This window comes from Lemur catta, chromosome 14 (genome assembly GCF_020740605.2).
Source record: "Lemur catta isolate mLemCat1 chromosome 14, mLemCat1.pri, whole genome shotgun sequence".
Classification (NCBI taxonomy): Eukaryota; Metazoa; Chordata; class Mammalia; order Primates; family Lemuridae; genus Lemur; species Lemur catta.
In genome coordinates, this window is record NC_059141.1 from 16,939,013 (window position 1) to 16,945,012 (window position 6,000).

General features: G+C 46.8%; 1 protein-coding gene across 5 annotated transcripts in view; it reads right to left on the minus strand.

Moving 5' to 3' along the window:
• The window catches only part of ADD3 (adducin 3), a 124,153-nt gene extending 119,170 nt beyond the window's left edge, over window positions 1-4,983 (minus strand). For 2 of the 5 annotated variants that reach the window (XM_045568829.1, XM_045568823.1), the window contains exon 1: window positions 2,525-2,881. The gene's annotated coding sequence lies outside the window, so the exon portion shown is untranslated. Of the gene's footprint in view, window positions 1-2,524; window positions 2,882-4,675 lie in introns of those variants that run through there. The other 3 variants (XM_045568824.1, XM_045568830.1, XM_045568828.1) reach the window with 3 other exon arrangements.
• Window positions 4,984-6,000: the final 1,017 nt, after the last annotated feature.

Here is a 6,000-nt window from a genome sequence, read left to right on the forward strand (position 1 = left end):
ATGATGACCTTTCACTGATTTGCAACCATTACCATGAGTGAAATAACAGCAGTGGTTACGTGGGCTCACTCTTGAGACAGAGTTAGGGTTCACAACCAGCCTGTGCCACCTAATAGCAGTACACCTTCAGGGAAGATACTTAACCTCTTCATCCCTCTGTTTAGTCACTGGGTTGTTAGGAGGATAAAGTAAATTAAATCACATAAAATTCTTAGAATAGTGCCTGGCACAGAGGTAAAGCAAATAAATACTGGCTGTTTCAAATATTTGCTAAGTCTTCACAAGCTGACTAGCATGATGTAACGGCCTTCAAAAGGACATGTCATTTTATATATTGATAATGATAAACACCTAAATCACTTGCTGAGTACAGACCTTATTCAAAGCACTTTACATGCAACAATTTGATTAAGCTATAGTTCTGTTATGACTGTTCCCCAACATTCTACAAACTGTTCAGAGTTGGGTTGCTATGCTTTTACATAATTTCTTCCCTCAACAGAAATGCTTCTTATACCCTGATGACATGCATATATGCTGCCCAGTACTGCTAACCAACTGCTTTGAGATGGAGATTAATCAGCTAACCATCTGTAGGCTTACATGTGACAAAAGCACGCAGACATGATAGGCCTACTTCTGGAAGCCTCACAATCTTAAAAGTTGGACACCACCCTGTACTTAGGTTTAGGATTGTGTGTAGGAGATGGGCTGTTAGGTTCTCTTAGTCTCAAAAGACATTCTGGCTTTACAAAGACCAAATCCACACTTTAAATATTGAGCAGAACTCACATTCATCCCAGTAACACACTGAAAAAAGGGGGTTAAAATGGCAAAGTGTATAATTTTCTCATTTTCAGTCAATGGTTAAGACTTACATTCTGAAAATACAATCCTTTCTATCATGCAAAATTAATATTTCCCAGATGTCATATGATCACCTATATCATGTCAAATGTTTACCAAACATTTCCTGATATCATATATGTAAAAATCTGCAACATACTGAATGTCTCATGACCAATTATCTCCAGAACTCCTTAAATTATGTTTAACATTCAAAATAGATACACCCCTGTTTTTTCTTTAAAAACAACTATTACCAACATTGCCAGCACTTTTTGCCAATTTTAAGAGTTAGCATAGACTGAACTCTTTAGAAAGAGGAAGAGTTAAATGTAGCAAATGTGGCCTTCTCTGTTGATCTTCCTCCCTTGGTAAAGTTAATCTGCTCCACACAGGCAAAAGAAAATGAGGTACAACGCAAGTATAATGGAACGGAGACTTAGATGTAAAAACTTTCTACAAATGTTCCAAAATAATTTAACTCTATAAAAGGGTCAGTCCCATAACTTACACAAATCTTTTCAATAGTCAAGTATCTTAATTTAAAAACGACAAACCACAGTGTACTTTTTATTCTCTCCAACAACACTCACTAGAAGTCTTCCAAAACCAAAATTAAGATGTACCCGGCACAATGTAGATGGAATGCATTCCAAGAAAAGCAACCTTCTAATGCTGCTAAATCTAAAATGTCACATAACTTAAAACATAAACGTGCACGTGTACGTAGCTAGTCTCATACCCCAGAATCTTATCAATTCTTTCACCAACCTTGCATATAATCCTCCCTCAAAGCCTCTTGGTTGAGTGAAATTCCATAACACTCTAGCAGGTTAACTGCAACAACACATGTGCCAAGGAAATTAGTGGTTTTCCTTACGCTCCCATTTTAAACGGGCACCTACTTGCAATTAAATCTCTGCAACAAAAAAGTTCACCTGAGGCCATTCTTGCCATTTTAAAAGAGGCCCAGTTTATTCTACCTGTGGTATTGCCTCAGCTATAATAGCATACCTCCAAAGAGGCTGGACGTGCCCCAAACACCAGCAAACCAGACCTACTGCCAACTTTCCTTGTCATCCCGAGCAGGAAGCGCAACCTAACATGTATACGTTTGTAGGGGTAGTGTGTTTGTGTGTCTGTGTGTGTTGGAGGAATGTGGATTAGAGGTGGTTGAACATTTTCAACTTGTAACAGAAGTTTCTTAAATGAGTTGAAAAACAAAACTAAACAAACCAGCATCCCTCCCTTTCCTCCACCTTTTCCAGGCGCGGGAATCTCCCACCCTCCTAGAGAGCACCTTCAGGGCTTAAGGTCCCCGGGTCACCCAAGCTTCAGCTAGCATTTGATTTTTAGAACTCCTCGCCCTCGCAGGGAAAACCGGAGGACGCCCGAACGCATCGGGCCCGCTCCGCAGCGCCCCGAGACTGCACGCCACGACCCTCCTCTGCAGGTACGCTCCCCTCCCGCCCGAGGCTCCCATTCCTGCCTCGGAGAGGGGTTCACCTGAGGCCGCGAGAACAACCAATAGGAAGTCCCCTCGGCCCCGCCAGCCGTCGCACCCCCAGCTCCCAAATGACCCCCCGTAGAGTCCCCGCAGCCAGGCCCCGCGCGGGCGCCAGTGTCCTGGCCTGGAGGTGGAGCGGGACGACGGCGCCCGCTCTCCCGTCCGGATTACCTCGCAGCGCGCAGCCGGCTTTGTGTTTCCCTCCCTCCTTCTCCGCAGCCGCCGGGGCAGCAGCGGCCGCCCGATCGCCGCAGCCGCCTCTTAAGCGCCGCAGGGCTCCAGAGGGGAGGGCAGGAGAAGGGGAGGGGGCGTGAGGAGGGAGGGACCTGGACGCCAAGCCCTGTGTAGCAGGAAGCTGCGACACCTGGGTCGCCGATGCCTCTAGCTCTCGCTCTCTGTTTTAAAAAATATAATGTAAACCCCCCTTCCTTCCCTCCCGCCCCTCACCCTGGCGACCGTTACGACCTGGCGACTCGCGCTCTGGCGGGACTAGCCGAGCGCCCCCCGAGCGTCCCCTAGCCCCGCCCCTAAGGCCCCGTCCCCAGGCCCCCAAGCGCCCCTGGCCACGCCTCCACAAGCCCGCCCCTCGCAGCCCCCGACGCCCCTGGCCCCGCCCCTTGGGCCCCGGAGCGTCCCAGCCCCGCCTTCTCAAAGCTCCGCCCCTCACAGCCCAAGCTTTCTCTGGTCCCGCCCCTCGCGCCCCTCGGGAACCCTGGCTCCGCCCCCTGTCACCCCCTCCCCTCCCTCAAGCTCCAAGTCTACGAAGCCGCGGCGGCGGGGGCCTACGGGCCAGGCAGCTGGGAGGGCCTGCTTCGGGGCGGCCGCCTGGCGCCTCTTCAGCGTCCTCCTCCGGCTATGCAGCTAGAACCCGCGGCGTCCCCTGAGGGCCAGAGTGGGAAACGACCCCGACGGAAACCCGACCGCGAGGGGGAGGCGGGGCGCCTCGGAAACGTCTCCCGCCCTAACCTGAACAAGCCCCCCCATCCCGAGGCTGAGCCGCCGCGTTCAGTCAGCCTCTGCCGCCCACACTGGCTGCTGGGTCTTCAGGGGGAGGCACTGTAAGGTTCAGCCTCCGCACGCCCCCCACAGGAGGGGCCTGGATTTTCCTCGGCATAGTTGCTTTTGGGGGCGCCCCCTCCGCCCGCTCTCCTCCGCAGAGGGGCAGGGTAGGGACTCTCCATTTGGACCCGCCTGGGGTCTTCACTCCCACTTTGGCCCCCAGCCTTTAGCCTTATGAGAGCTGACCTCTTTGAGGTGAAAAGTCGAGGCACCGCCGGCAGCCTGCAAAATGAATCCGGGGCCGGGCAAACTTTGCCACACGCAATCGCAGGGCTGTGGATCCATCCACAGGTGACACTGGGCCGCCCACCCCCACCGCCCAGACACGTTTCTCATCCCAGCCTATTCTCGAAATAGACCTCCCAGCAGCGCACACTTTTCTCTGCCACCCACGACTTGCACATCCCTCTTGCACACATGTCCTCCACGGGCACGAGTACCCCCCAGGCACACCCCTGGGAGCGCCATTCTAGTGATTCATGATCCCTTGGGTCAACCCCACCCCAACACACACAGCAAACTTCTTTCCCCACCCTTATCTCCCTTCGTTTCCAAGGCACTGGCGACAGTCCACTTCATTTCCTTCCTCATCTGCAGACTCTTCCCCCTCAAATACCTCACACCATCCCCCTCCTCTGCATCCCCTCCCTCTTCCCTAAAAATGTGCTAATTAAAATGTAGTTTCCTCTTCCCACATATGAAGTGTGGAAAATGAATCTTGTCTTGGCACAAACTGTGATTCATTTATCCTCGTTTTCTCTCTCCACTGGACTAAGGCTATAGAAATTTTAGTCTACCACCATCTCCCATTTGCTCAAAATCCAACCATGCCTTATTGTTTTTAAATACTCCTAAAGAATCATGGAGGGAAGGCTTCCTAGCTTTGGGGAGAAAACAATATTCAGAAAATGCTCAGCTTGACATTTTATTCGGCATTTAAAAATATCTGCAGTATTTGAGAGAGATATTGGGAGTGGCTGGATATTTTCTTGCATTTAAAAAGCAAAAAAAAAAAATGAAAAGCTTTGCATGCAATCAAGATTAGTCTTTTTATGAATAGCAAAAAAAGTATGCTAAGGGCACATATCAGAATATAGTCGCCACGATACAAGGCATTTGTCAGTCACAAATCTAGACCCCACCGTCACCGCCAAATGAAGCAAATTAACATAATCCATTTTAAGCATGTCTGGTGAACAGTCTTTTCCATGATTATGCCCTTGCCCACAGTTTCTGGACAAAATGGATAAAAGATCTGCTTACCCGCTGAAGATCCAAAGCTTCCTTGTGACCAGGGTAGTAGACGTGTGTGTCTGTGTCTCCTGTTCTCTAGGTGTGGATTCTGCAGTGCTGCACAGAAACCCACTGCAGCCTCAGACCAGCAGCAGCAGCAGCAGCGGCGGCGGCGACGGCGGCAGCAGCAGCAGCTTCGCCCAACGCTGAGTAGTAAAGTGTGTGACTTAGTAGAGACTCCACAATTACCATTAGGCGCTTGCTTTATAAGAGAGGAGGCGGAATCTTTCTTAAAGGAATGGGTTTTGTTTTTCCTCTGCACTATTGCTTCATAAGAGGCAGAAAGCATGGAATCAGGGAGTTTTTTTGGACTGAGTAAAGCAGTACAGCTGTGGGAGGTCAAGGTTAAAATTAACTGGGTGATCGAGGGATGGAAGCACCGATTTTAGTGTGAGTCAATGAAATGCTAGCAGCACTAGCTTTAAAGAAACCTGCTAACTTTGAACATTGGGATTCATGGCAAAAATAAAGCCAGATGCCTCGAAACTGATTAGTAACTTCTGCTAATATTTAATTTCCAATCGTACTTAAATGATAACTATACAAAGGGAGGCTATTTAGTATTTAATACAAGAATGAAAAGAATAATAAAGTAAAATCATTTATGTAACTGGGAGCAGTGGATTCAAGTCCTACTAACTCCTGTAAGTATACCTGGAATTTCAGTGAATGCTGGTATTAGAAAATATATTACTGACACTTTTCAATGTGTACTCATGTGTTATAAAAATCACAATATTATTTATAGAAAAAATTTGAAAATAATATCCAAAATAATTTTAGAAAATAATAGCAGAGTACTATGCTATTTCAGTGGCAATTCAAAAGTCAGCAAAATAAAGAAACTCAAATGGATTAACTGACGTTAGATGCATGTGAATCATCTATTTACACTATTAAGCTGTGAGGTATCTACACACAAGAATCTGCATTATAACCTTAAATTTTATTTCTAATAATATTCCTAGATTTAAGCACTGACCATCTATGATTTTTTTCTTCATAAGTAAATGAAGAGGTGTGGTCTCAAAATTTGAATAGAGAAAAATATGCAAAATATTCTGTCATTGATTTTCTTTTCACAGTCTTTGTTAATTATGTACTTGTGTGATCTTCAGCAAGTAATTAACCTTATTTGGTCCTTAGTTCCATATTTTGTAAAATGAGGAAGTTAGGTTGAAATTGCCCAGGGTCCATCAGCATTCCAAAATACTGTGATTTTTATGGCATTCATATATTTATAATTTTGTTATTTAATGCAAGTATGTCTCACTCTAAATTAGTTTTCCTAAAAA